Source organism: Enhydra lutris, unplaced genomic scaffold, assembly GCF_002288905.1.
Source record: "Enhydra lutris kenyoni isolate GAN:26980312 unplaced genomic scaffold, ASM228890v2 scaffoldscaffold13, whole genome shotgun sequence".
Classification (NCBI taxonomy): Eukaryota; Metazoa; Chordata; class Mammalia; order Carnivora; family Mustelidae; genus Enhydra; species Enhydra lutris.
The window spans coordinates 23189412-23203331 of record NW_019154097.1 but is presented as its reverse complement, the minus strand read 5'-3'; the positions used below and the strand labels follow the sequence as shown (position 1 = coordinate 23203331).

Genomic DNA, 13920 nt, shown 5'->3' with positions numbered 1-13920 from the left:
AAACATGAAGGCAATTCATCAAGACATGTGGCCCTCTCACCTCTGCACACAGCAGGCTGAAGAAGTTCCTGAGGTAGGGAAGAGGGAAAGAATCGCTCTTGTAGAACACTTCTGCGTGTGTTCCACGCATGCCTAGTGGACACTTAAAGGGCATCGGTCACATAGCTGCCCTGGGCCACTTTTGCTCTTGGGCAAGTTATCTACCTCCCCTACACCTCAATTTTATCATCTGTGAAATGGGCCTCATAATCGCCTTATATACTCAGGGATGGATTCTGGTTAAGTTATATAAAATGTCTGTGATGGGGGCACCTGGGTGGCTCAGTCCGTTGAGTGTCCACCTCTTGGTTTCAGCTCAGGTCCTGATCTCAGGGCTTTGGGTCTGAGCCCTGTGTGGGTGTCTGTGCTCAGCGGAGAGTCGGCTTAGGGACTCTCTCCCTTTGCCCCTCTCCCTCCTCTCTTGTGTGCACTCCCTTTCTCTCTCTCTCAAATAAATAAATAAATCTTTAAAGAAAATTGTCATGGCACCAGGTACATACTAAGGGCAAATAAAATAGACCTTAGTAATGCCAATTCAGTTCTCATTGTGGGTTTCCCTGTGTCCCCACTCCTGGCACCTTTCACTGAAAAGACCCTGTGCGGGGAGTAGCTCTTACGACCCATCAACTGGGAAAGTTCTGCAGCCTCTGCAGTGATTGGAACAATCGGGCCTGCCTCTCCCTCCTCCCCCAGCCTTGGCCCCCTGGTATCTGCTGCGTTGATTTCGAAGTTGGTGATGGATGATTCTTGACCTGTCTTCTCCCTCCCCCAGTCCAGCAGCCAGAATTAGAGCTGGGGAAGTTGGTAGGTCTCCTCTGCAGGACTGGGCTGTTGACAGCTAATTGGAAAAACATCCATCATGGAGCACGCCCCTCGTAAATCGGAGCTAAACTTCAAAAAGAAAAGCAAAAGCAAGCCCCAGGACTCCAGATAAACGGTTTGGCCCGATGCCTCCAAAGGCTGCAGAAGGCCAGGCTGTGCTTCTGGCTGAGTGGTGGGGGGAGGCAAGGCAGTGATGCATCTCCCCCCCCCCACCCCCGTGCACATCCCCCTCCCCCACACCAGCTCTCCTGCCAGCTGAGTGCTGCTGCTTTGTCCCTCTGATTGTCCGCAGTGCTGAGTCCTTCTCTCTCTGCCTGTGGTTCCAGCCATGTCTTCCTCTTCCTTCTCAGGCTGCTGGGATGCTTGCTGGCCTATTTGTTTCATGTTCTTATTCTTGTTCCTGTCCTCTCCTTTCCCTCTCTCCTTCCCTCTCTCTCCTGCATCATGGCTTCCTTCTCTTCATTCTTCTCTTTCCTTTGTTCTCTTCTGCATTCGCTCTTTCTTCTTCTCTCCTTATTACCTTTGTCTCTTGTCCCCCTTTCCTACCGCTCCCTCCTCTTCTCTCCAACTCTTTCCTGGTGGATCCTTCCTTCCTCCCTCCCTCCTTCCCTCACGTACTTCAAATATTTGTCAAGCACCAACAGTGTATCTGACACTCTTCTAGGCATTGGGGACACAAATCAAACAACAGTTTTTAAAAGACCTATCCTCGTGGAGCTTGCCTTGTATCAAAATATAAATATGTTAGATGGAGACAGATGCTCAGGAAGAACACTGTAGCAGGGAAGGGAATTGAGAGAGTCTGAAGGAGCTGCCAGTTTCAATGCCCTTCGCATAGGCTCCTCTGCCCTCTTTTCAAGGTCACGGAAAAGCCTTCCCGACACTGTGTGTGGTAGCATCATGGTTATCAGTTCTGCTGGTGTTCTGGTTCTTTGTGCAGCACAGTGAATCCAGGGCCCCGTGCCTGTTTCTGCAGATACCACGGTCCTCCCCTCGAAGGGCTGTGACCCTTCCTTGCGGTTTCTTGTATGTGTAGGAGAGTTGAAGCATCTTCAGCGCTCCCTGCCCTCATGGGGAAAATGCACAACACAAAAGTGAGCTGGGGAAAGTTTGGGAGCCCATGGGGGTGAGAGAGTCTTGGATCGGAGGAGTGAGAACTTGGTGCTTACAGGGAGCTACCAGTCCCAGCCACACCACCGACCAGCGGTGTCTTCTTGAACATGAACCTTAATCTCTCTGCACATCAGTGTCCTCCTCTGACAAGTGAGGCTAGGGAAATTAAAGCTCTAGGGGGTGTTGTGAGGTTTAAAATCAGTTCGTGTCATTCGAGCTCACAGGCAGGGTTGAAGGAGGGAGACAAGATGTGTAGGTGGTAAAGGGAGCTAAGTTGCCCGGGAAGGAGCACCGGGACAGGTGTGTGGGCAGATCCCCAATCTGGGCCAGCGCTGTGGGACCCCATGCAAGTCATTCCTCCTGTCCAGGTGTCTGGTCTTTTCTCTGAGACCTGGGGGAGCCCAGGTCTCTGAGGTCCCTTCATCATGCTGGCAGGACTGGCTATGTATGTTCGAGAATCCCCTGTTCATGAGATGCACCTGGGCACCTGGCCTCATTTGCACCTTGTCTGCCCCCATCCCACATGCCTCTCTTCTTGCCTGGTTTTCTCTTTGGAGAGGTTGTCTGTCCCTCACCTTCGAGTGACTTCTGTCATCCCGTTGGCCTATGCCTTCACCGCCAGGCCTGCCCGAGCTCCGCATGCCAACCCTCTGCCACCACCATCCCAGCAGCTCTTCTTTCCACATGCAATGAGCTGGCAGCTCCCTGCAGAGTCCCTGAGACCATGCAGGCCATCCTGACTGTCACAGGAGGAAGGTGCTAAAGTGCAATGAGGCCGGGGAAGAAGGAGATAGAACATCCAGGAAGGGCACATCTCTACATGCCAGTTGTTGGAAAGTGTGACCTCAGAGCGTTGGGAATCCATATTCATTCACCCTACCCCCTTCAGTTCCAGCTGCAAACAAACCCCAATCTAGGGGTAGGTGGACTGCAATTAGGGTGTTAAACTGTTGCTACCTCTGAAGGGTTCGGAAGGGAGTCAGTACTGTGGGGTCATCTGATAGCATCAGGAGGTGTGGTTTCCAGTCCTGGATGGATTTGCCAGCAGTTCTCGGTATGACCTTAGCCACCACCTTGGCCAAGTCACTGCCTGTGTACGAGTCTCACCTTCCCAGTCCACAAGTAGAGGTTGAAAGGTGTGCTCAAAAGCAAGTCAGTGAACATTGGTGAAAGTCTTCCCGAGGGCCACAAGTGGTGCTGGGCAAGGTAGTACATATGTGGGAAGACAAAGTGGAACTCGTTCTCTGGATGGTTCCGATTGTTCCAGCTTTGGGAAAAAGGAGAGAGAGAGAGGAACGCTTGAGAAATCTGGGAGCGCTTCCTGGAAGAGTGGGAACTGGAAACTGACCCGGGGCTCAGCCCTGTCTTTGTCGCTGTGTATTCATCCATGGGACAGGAGCCAGTAGTCTCCATAGTCTTGGCTTTAAAATGGGGTGACTGTGTGGATTAAATGGGACCATGAGCATGTCCTTGGCAACTACAATGCCTAGCATCAATCCCCCTCTGCCATCACTGTCATCCCAGTCCCTGTCACCTCCATCCTTTGTCTGGAACCGCTAAAATCCCCTTCTCAACCATCTCACTTACTGCATTCCAGCCCATTCTCAACCCTGCAGCCAGAGCGATCCTTTTAAAAATGTAAATAGGGGTCATGTTGCTTCTCTGCTTGGAAGTTTCAGTCCCTCCTTTTGCATTTCGATGGATGTGTTGAGTGGTCAGTCACCCATTTCCCCAGGGCTCTGTGTCCTCCTGCCACCCAGGCTTCTTCTCCAGCACTCCCACATCTGTGCCACGAGAACTTTCGCAGACGTTCTCTCCTGGAGTGCACCCTCCACCCCCTGCGCCCCTGCCCTTTGTTTCACTGTGACATCTCCACGAACATGGCATGTCTTCAGTCATGCCATCCCACCTTAATTCCTGTTTCACTCTACAGTAGCGGCTGTGATCTTACCCTTCTGCAGACTTCCTCATCATTGTAATTTTACATTTACCAGCATGTTCTCTGGGGGGATGTTTGTATCCTCCAAAGAGCTGGAAGCATCACGAGGATAGGCACATGGCCATTTGTACCTAGATGTCCATCTCCAGCACCAAACACAGGGATGGGTCCAGGGTAGGCACTGGGCTAATATTTTTAAATGAATGGTTAACGAATGAATGAAAGAAAGTCCTATCCCTGTGTCTTTATTATTATAAGTGCCCAGAGCACATGCTGCTTTTCTGTCTGCCCCTCTTACTTTGTTCACTCCATTTCCACTTGCAAGAACAGAGTCTGCACTCCTTTCCTCTTCTCTTTTCTGCTCCTGGTGAGCAGAATTGAGGCCTCAGCCCTGTCTGTTCTTCCACTTCAAGGCCCCAGGGAAGAACATGCCGGGTAGTGGGAGGAAGGCTTGAGTACTGAGATTGGAAACCCACTCTGTCTGGTTCTTTGAGCATACTTGGAGTATGTGCAATTTGAAGGGATGTCACAAGTTCAGGAGGTTCCCCAGCAGAGAGGGATACACCCAGGGGTGATGGTAGAGAAAGGACATGGACTGGGAGGAGAAGGAAAACATCTAATGGGGCTTTCCTATCTCGGTTTCTCTGTAGCATGTCCCACAAGAGACGTATAAGTGGCATCAGATTCAGCTCGATCTGGCTGTGAATCCTGGCTTTGCCCCATCCCCTTGGTGTGGCCATGGTGGGCTTTTCATTGCTGAGCACGTCCTTCTGTATAAAATAGAACTGTCAACACCCACCTCCCAGAGTGAGCAACTTCAGAGATGGGAGGTTCCAGGACTCTGAAATTCTGTTCTTTCTCCTGAAATTTCCCTTTCCTTGAAAGCATCCTGAGCCCAAAATTAAGTCAGCTGAAATTTCATTTTTGGCAATAGGAGCTCCTGGAAAGAGATTTGTGATACATTCTGAGAATCAACCCTGGCTTCCGTGAGTTTTTTTTTTATAAGGGAACTGAGACAGTCATTCAAAGGTGTCTGGTATAGCCAGGTAGAACACCATGAGCAGAGAACCATCGTAATCGATATGGCGAGTGGGCAAAAAGAGAGACAAAGAAACTAAGAAACAGTCTCTGTGGGTCTGGTAGGGTTTCCACAATCAAGAGTCAGCCACCTCTTTCTGTAAAGGGCTGATTCATAAACATGTTCGTCTTTGCAGGCCTTGTAGTTACTGTTGGAACTCCTCAACTCTGCCATTGTCCCTTGAAAGCTTCCACAGATAACACGTAAATGAAGGAACATACATGTGTCCCAAGGAAATGTTGTTTCCAAAACAGATGTGGGTCCAGACTTCACCTGTGGCTTACAGTTTGCTGACTCCTGCCCTGAAACCTCCACACCATAGAGGGGGCCCCCATCCGTAGGACCGCTGCCAGAAGCATGAGCAAAATCTCACAATGCCTTGTGAAATGAATCTGATTTCATTTCATGCATGATCTTGCTGCCTAAAGGAGTCTATTTGTCAAGCACAGAGGTCTGTGTATGGTCAAGGAAATAACCATTCAATCCACTTGTCTGGGCGCCGGCAATTCTGCCCGTGTCCCACAGGATTAACTAATGAAGTAGCTGGAGATGATAGATTCCCGCTGGGCAGAATTTCACCTTTATGAACCAGAGGTAGGGAATGTATACTGAAGTCTGTAACCCTACTGCTAACTTGCTCAGTGACCCTTGTGAAGCACGTGCCCTCCGAGGGCCTCAGTTTCCCCATCTGTCAAACAAGGATATGGGCGTCTCATGCCATCCGGTCTGAAGCTCATTGTAGTCTAACCCATATTTATGGAATCAACAACCTTACTAAGCAGGATGCTAGGCATTGTGGGAAACAGGGGCCTGGGCCGCCCAGCCTCAAGGTGGTCGTAAACTCCTAGGGGGTGCCGCGGTTCACACAGAGAAGCGGTGCTGATCAGGAGAAGCTAGTGTATAATAGGAGGTCCAGATGAGAAGGCCAGATGGCCTGTCCAGCCCCAGGCACAGTACTGAGCTGCAGACAGAGCTGCCACAGCTGCTGGATGATTCCAGCAGCGCGAGTACCCAGCATGGGCCTCCCGGCCTAGCTCTGCGCGGGCGGCTCTGTGGCCTTGGGCTACTGTCTCTCCCTTTCTGAACCTTGCTCTTCTCATCCGCTGGTTGCCCAGCCAGTTTTAGAAACCCACATCTTCTTATTCCCAATCTCATGCACTTTCCTTTAGGCTTTGCCAATTAGCTCCCCAGCAGAGACAACGAGAGCATAAGTGCCCCCTCCCGATTTTGCCTCTTTCTTTATTTTAGTTACTTGTTTTAATTCAGCAATTCTTAAACTGAGATTTTCTGTCACGATGAGAACTCTTGAATCGTTAACAAAACCTTGTGCTCATCTGTATGGATGTATGATATTTTTTCTTTGTGCTTCTCCCCAGCAACACAACACAACACACACATACACACACACACACACACACACACACACACACACACACACACACATATGGTTTAATCCTCTTTTAGAGAAAGAGGTCAGGGGAGGGAAAATTCAAGCCCTGTCTGCAGGAAAGGAGGCCTTTGGGATTGAGTGTAGGAGACTGTGCAGGTGGCGGCGGGGGGTGGGTGGGCGTGGTGTGGAGACTCCCGGGAATGGGCATGGGGTGGAGTGAAAGTTTGACAGAACAGGACCTGCATAGTGTGATGGCAGAGGCGACGTGGTGCAGTGGGGAAGGAGGGTGGGAGGGGCATAGATGGCAAGAACTGGGAAGAGCCTGAGTCTGTGGTCTGGAGACAGGAGCAGGAGCCATGCCCTGATGGCTGTGGTCCCCACCCCACCCTTTATCTGTCCTTTGCTATCAAACCACAGGGTTTTTCCAGTCCTAAGAAAAGGACTTGTAACATTTTATGTAGAGAGAAACCAAAGCTCTGGAAAGGGAAGCATTTTCCCCAAGTTTACAATGTTGCCTTTTCAAATGGCAAAGCAAATGGGTCAACATTTTTAACAGTCATTGAATCTGGGCAAAGGGTATATGGATGTTCTTTGTACCATTCCTCTCCTTGCCGCTTTGCCATCGGCTTGAAATTCCTTCTAGACTAAAAGATGAAGTCAACAGTTGCCCTTTTCGGGTAATGGTAAGATTCTGAAACAGCAGGCGGGGGGTCCAGATCCTTGCTCTGCTGTTTCCTAGCTGTGTGACTTAGGGAAAGGCACTTTCCTTCTCTGAGCCTGTTTGTCCTGCATAAAGGAGGACAAATCTAGTATTCATCCTTCTACTCTCCCTTAAGCTCGGCGTGAGGATTAAAGGAGATAATGTGTGCACAGGCCCTGTTTACTGAGAGGGCCTGCCTCGTGATCACTGTTCCCTCAATGGTAACCAGTGAGGCACAGCAGAAAGACGTTACGGCCTCTTTTCCATTGTGCTGATCTGCACATTGGTCTTGCTTCTAGGAAAAACAAAAACTAAACAGAAACAAAAACAAGACTAAACATTTTCAGTAAGAACATAAATTTGATGGGGATGACTTCCTGGGGACATCGTGATATGGGTTTTCCCTTTGCCATCCTCGCCCCTCGCCTCCGGTCAGCCCCTATGGCAGGTGCATCTGCTGGCTGCTCGCTCTAAGCCAGCCTTCAGGGCACATCCCTAGGACCTGCTACTAGAAAAGGCCAAATAAACACCAAAGACAGAAGGATTGGTATTTAATCATTCTCTAAGCCTTTGTAGCTAGAGTGACCTGGAAAGAAGGCCTCCAGTGCCCAGGCTGTGGAGGGAGGGAGTGGGGTCAGGGATGAGGGATAGGTGTTCCTGGTATGCAGGGGATCCAGGACTGAGAAGCAAGGCTCCAAAGTCCTTATTTCTCTCAACCCCATTGGCTCAGCTGGCCTCCTCCTCCCTGCCCAGCAGGGACTCCTAACGAGGATGGCATGACAAAGTCTTAGCTGGGGGCTCAGACGTGAGAGCTGGCCATCAGGGGTAGGATTGTCAGGTGATCCAAGCCGTGGACTTGGGCATAGGGAAAGCAGGGACAGGTAGGATGGGATGGAAAGCCAGGAAGCAGGAGTATTGGGTGAGCTGGGAGGGAAGTAGGAAGACAGGGACAGAGAAAGGAAGCACCAAGCAAAACCACACCATGGCTACTGGAAGTTTCCAATCCCAGGTGTTTGTTTGTTTATGAGACTTGAGCAAGGTTTTGGGCCTCTGGTTCTTGTCTGTCAACGAGGGAGGCAAAACTTGACGCTCTCTAAGTTCTTGTTGGCGATACCATGCTGAGTGTCCATGATAGAGATGTAGACAACCAGGAGGGAGGAAGAGGAAAAGAAAAGAAGAAACAGCGTGGGATTTCTTGAGCTCTGACTACGCCAGTCTGTGCTCCTGATATGCATTGTCCCATAGCTTCAGAACAGGACTGTGAGAAGGGAGGATTTTCATCTTCATTTTACAGATAAGGACACTGAGTTCTAGACAGCCATGAAGGAAGGGGATTTGAACTTAAGTAGTTTGGTTTCAAAATCCGGTCAGACCATTATGTGATTGAGGAGATGTGTGGAACTTACGTATCATAGTACCTGGAACAAGGTGTGTGCTAGGACAGGAGGTCGACACCCGCATCTGTGCTGGTACAGAAAGCCTGATCAGATCCCAGACAGCTTCCTGGTGTCCTCTCTAAGCCCTCCATGGACTATCTGCTCTGGCAAGAGCTAGGGCCAGGAACAAGAGTGGTCGGAACCAGCTCAGGTGCTAGGAAGTTAGCTCAGTATGGAGGACAAAGGTGGCATCCATGGGGGGGCGACCTTCCTGGGCACCGCCAACAGTAAGGGTCCTGATATCGGGTCCAAGGAGGAAAACATGGTAGAACTTTAGTGCTCTATTGGAGCCATCCCATACCAGTTTGTAAGAGCATCCTGTGCTTTTCATTCCCAACTCTGCTCTGAGTGATGTCACATTGGTAGCTTATCATCAGCCACTGTAAAGGTATTCACATCATGGACATCAGCCAATACAGCAGTGCAAGCTTCCCCTTCCTCCTCAGAGAGCCCGTTGTTAAGCATTTACCAGCTCTCCATTGAGAAGAACTGTCAGTAAGAAGGAAGACTTTAGGGGCGCCTGGGTGGCTCAGTGGGTTAAAGCCTCTGCCTTCGGCTCAGGTCATGATCCCAGGGTCCTGGGATCAAGCCCTGCATCGGGTTCTCTGCTCAGCGGGGAGCCTGCTTCCTCTTCTCTCTCTGCCTGTTTCTCTGCCTACTTGTGATCTCTGTCTGTCAGATAAACAAATAAAAAATCTTAAAAAAAAAAAAGAAGGAAGAATTTAGCCACAGGCTGGGCTGCGAGGACCATGTTGTAGAAAGAGTCTAAACCTTCAGATATTTTCCTAGGGGACAGTGCACTGGGAGTGGGACAAAGCAAACCTGAGTCCAAGGGTCCATGCCCTGGGTCTCTTTTCAGAAATAGAGGACAGCGTCCGCTGGGGAGGCTGAATGTTTAGGGCCCGAGCAGGAGGTTGGACCCTCTGGTGCTACCCACTCGAGGAGGACAGGGTCCGCTGGGGAGGCTGAATGTTTAGGGCCCGAGCAGGAGGTTGGACCCTCTGGTGCTACCCACTCGAGGGAAGGACAGTCCTAGGACCTGGGCCAGGTCAGAGTCAACAGCAGGAGAGGCGTCCTCAGCTGTGCAGGGAGAAGGACTGTTGGAGCTACATAGTTCTGTGACCCAGATGAATCTCAAAATCACTTGGAAAGATTTTTAAAAACACCATTTGCAAATAACACTTATCTCAGACCCATTACCTGGGAATGTCTGGTCCAGGGGTGTGAGTATTTGTATACAATCCTTTCCAGCTTCTCATTTTCAGCCACAGTTGAGAAAACCAATCTACACTTTCCTTGACCTATTAGCTGCCAGCCGCACACCTGTTCCTCTTTTGGCATTGGGCCCCCATGGAGTGCACCCCACACCCTGTCTTTCCCAGGCTGGGAACCTGAATAACAATTGTAGGAGGAAGGAGGAGAGGCTGCAACAACCACGTATCTATCCGGTTCTGCGTTTGTGCCTGGTCCCTTGCTTAGTCATTCATCTTTCTACATGATCAGTTACTGCCCTGGTTTGTGAATGTAAAAGAATGAAACAGATACCAGGCAGAGTGATTTCTCCAAGGTCACAGAATCAAAATGACCTTTCAGGTCTGAGGCTTGTCCCCCATTTTGTTTGACTCCAAAATCTGATGTCACCACACCCAAGTATCAGCCTCCAGGAGCATCTTCCCTCTTAACGTAACTTTTGCCCTGGTAGTTAGCTGTTTGTGATTTGCAGTAGGTGGATACCTTCTTCTGGAAGGTTCTGATCGCTCACGCAGGCTTTCTGGGGGAGATTCTAGTTTCTCCCATGGAAGGATGAGACTGGGAGTTTGGACTTCTCTTCCTGAAAGAACAGTCAAATGCAGAAACCCAGCTTTGATCTATACCTGAGTTTGGCCCTATTTAGGGAGACGCTAGAGAAGAGAAAATTATGTTTTCAGAATTGTTATGGGCTACAAAGCCTTCTGTCTGATGTCTCTCTGCTCTCCCTTCTCTCACACCTCGGAAGAAATAGACATTGTTTTTTGTTGATGGGTTTCTTTTTTTCTTTTAATGATTCCTCCCAGACGACCTCTCCCCAAACCCCCAGAAACATCAAGTATGCCAAACATCATGTTGGCAAAGGAGGGTTCCTTGAATGCAGAGAGGGAGGCAGACAACTTCAACCCCTCCCCCCCCAACAATCCAGCGATGGTCCCTGAAATATTGTTTAAACTGTTCTCAGTTCTCCTCCTCCCTTGTGATGCCAACCAGCTCAGCACCTGACAGCCCAGCCCTACATCGAAGGGAGGGAGACGGCTGTCAGGAATCAAATGGAAGACCAAAGGCGATAAAGCAAACATGTCGTTTTTAGTTGCTTACACTAGCGAGAAGGAATAATCAGTCTCTCTTGCTTTCTTGTTTTTCAACTAGGATCAGTAGGATTTCCCCCCCTTTTCCTTACAGTAAAAGATTGTGACTCTCTGCTTCCCGCCCCAAGCACCAACACTCTGTCATCCCCATTTTTTGCAATCCTCTGGGATGGCCAAGATTCTCTTACCTTTGCAAAACTCTTTCCCAGATAAAGAGGTGAATGTGCCGGTTGTGACTGCCTGCTGTGTGTCGGGTGCATTGCAAGAGGTTTGCACGCGTGACCTTATTCAGTCCTGGCTCTCACTTTGGGTGATCTTGGACAAATTGGTTTACTTTCCAGGTCTCGGTTTCTTCCTCTCAAAAATGAAGGTTATAATCCCACTTTACAGGATTTATGTGATTACTAAGCAGAATTGCATGTCACTAGATTATAAGAAATATGAATGAAGATAGTGAGGAAAAAAGGTTGGGAAGGGATCAAGAGAAACATTGAATGCCAAGTTCACTCATTTTATTCTCTCATTTAATCCACTAATATTTACTACATGCCTAATTCTGGTGAGAATCCAAGCTAAGGACCAGGTATATAAGGGCAAAGAGACCAATGACGAGACCACCTTCGTGAATCCTCCAGTCTTACAAGGGAGAAAGGGGAAGGAAGAGACTATTTCCCAAGTAAACACACAAGTGAATATATCATTTCACATGTTGAGAATTTCCTTTGAAAAAGAAAAGAAAGGGGGAGCTAAGATAATGGGGAAATTGATGAAAGGCTAAAAGGCATCCTTGAAGAACCCATATTAAAGCTTATACTTGAGGGATGAATGCATGGGGGTGGCCAGGTGCTGAATGAACGCATCCCTACGTGAGCCAGAGAGAACTTGCACTTGAGCCTACATGAAATGGGGAACCCAAGACGGTTTTTGAAGAAGAGAGAACCATCCTCCTGTGTCCGTTTTAATAAAATCAGTCTGTCCACAGTGGAAGAAGAACCAGAAGGAGGACAGACTAGAGGCGGTAGACCAGTTGGGGGGCTATTGAGGGAGCTCGCTGGGAATCCTTGGGAAGGGCTGTCTATCAGGGACATGTGGAGACCCAGTGAGAACCCAATGGCTGTCTGGCTCTGACAAGGTGAGCCGGGGAGGATTGCTGACAACAAGCGTGGGATTCTGGCATAGGGGTTAGAGAGAGAATCACAGAGCTAGGGAAGGGCAGAGCAGCATACCTTCAGGAGAGAAGGGGATAAGCTTGGTGTTAGAGCTGCTGTCTTTGAGGTTCCTGTAGGACTACCAGACGGAGACCTCGCTAGCCAGCTCTGAGCACAGCAGAGCACTCACTGGGAAAGGAGAGAAGGCCTCCGCACTCCATGGCTGTGTATTCACTCTCTCCTTCTGTGTGATGCATTGCCACAAACATGGAAGCTCCAAGCAACACACATTTTTTGTCTCACTGTGGTTCTGGAGGCCAGATGTCTTGTCAAGTCAAAACTGGGTTCTCTGCTCAGGCTCTGAAACCCAGGAGTCGGCTGGGGCTTCCCTCGGCTGAGGGCCCTCTTCCAAATGCATGGGATTGTTGGCAGAAGTCCTTTCCTGCTGCTATATGACTGACATGCCTGTTTCCGCTGCTGCTGTCAGCCAGGGACCCTCCCAGGGCTTGGAGGCCACCTTCTGGCCCTTTCTTGTGGTCCTGTGGGGCAGCTCTCAGCATGACTATTGGCTTCTTCAAGGCCGGCAGGAAGGCATCTCTTAGAATTAGACTCTCTTCTTTCAAGGCTGCAGTCTCTTCTTTTTAGAGAGAGAGAGAAGGGGAGAGTGCATGTGAGCACCTGCGAGCAAGAGGGGAGGGGAGAGGGAGAGAGAGAATCTTAAGCAGGCTCCACGCCCAGCACAGAGCCCAATGTGGAGCTCGATCTCATGACCCTGAGATCATGACCTGAGCCGAAACCAAGAGCCTGATGCTCCACCAAATGAGCCACCCAGGTGCCCCAGCCTCAGTCTGTTTTTTGGGTTCGTTTTATTTGGCCAGACCCATCCAGGGTAAATTCCTTGATGGTCAGTTCACAGTCAACTGATTTGGGACGTTAACTACATCTGATAAATCCCTTCACTTTTGTCAGATAACAGGTCGCTTGATCTCGAAGAGGTACCACATCATATTCACAGTCCCACCTGCATTCAAGAGGAGGGGAACGTGCAGTGTGTTTAGGGGGTGGGAATCTCTGGGCCATTTTAGATTGAAGCTGCCACTGGGTGATCAATGAAGGCATGGCAGGAAGAGACTATCCTAGGAGAAGGTGCAAACCAGAAACTGAAAAGGCCCAGGGCGCCCCACCTTAGTCATGCATCCTGGTTTGAAAATGTTCTTCAGTCAATATCGCAGGTACAATCAAACCTCTTGGTGCTCCATGAGAAGGAAGGAGATGCCCCAGGTCAGAGCTGTTTGATAAGAACAGCTTTGAGGCTGCAGGACATAGGGATTTGGGAGAGATCAGTAATTAACTCAAGATGCATGACGCCATACAGTACCCAGGTCACTGACTCATACCCGTCTGGGTTGGACTGGTGAAGGATGTCTCCTCCACGGCTTCCACTGAGCAAATTTGCTAACTATATTCTTCTTCTAATTACAGTAGATTTTAGAAAAAATGGCGTCAACCACAGCTCTTCACTCACATGTTGGGGAACCTTGGGCAAGTCTTTTTGGCTTTTTGGCTTTCCATCCATTCAGCTGGGATATGGTATTTGAATAAATTTGAATAAATTATATATGAGGCCTCTTGAAGCTATGAAATTCTGTCCTTTTTTGTGATATACACTAACTGAATTTTATTTTTATTACTATTTCTAAAATTTTTTATTAATGCATATAATGTATTATTTGCCCCAGGGGTACATGTCTGTGAATCATCAGGCTTACACATTTCACAGCACTCACCAGAGCACATACCCACCCCAATGTCCATCACCCAGCTACCCTCTCCATACCTCCCTCCCCCCGGCAACCCTCTGTTTTGTAAGGTTAAGAGTCTCTTATGGTTTGTCTCCTTTCTGATCCCATCTTGTT

General features: G+C 49.3%; 1 protein-coding gene across 2 annotated transcripts in view; it reads left to right on the top strand.

The window, feature by feature from the left end:
- Positions 1–13920, top strand: part of LOC111145742 (astrotactin 2) — an 867423-nt gene that overhangs the window by 305196 nt on the left and 548307 nt on the right. The gene's annotated exons all lie outside the window — the stretch shown is intronic.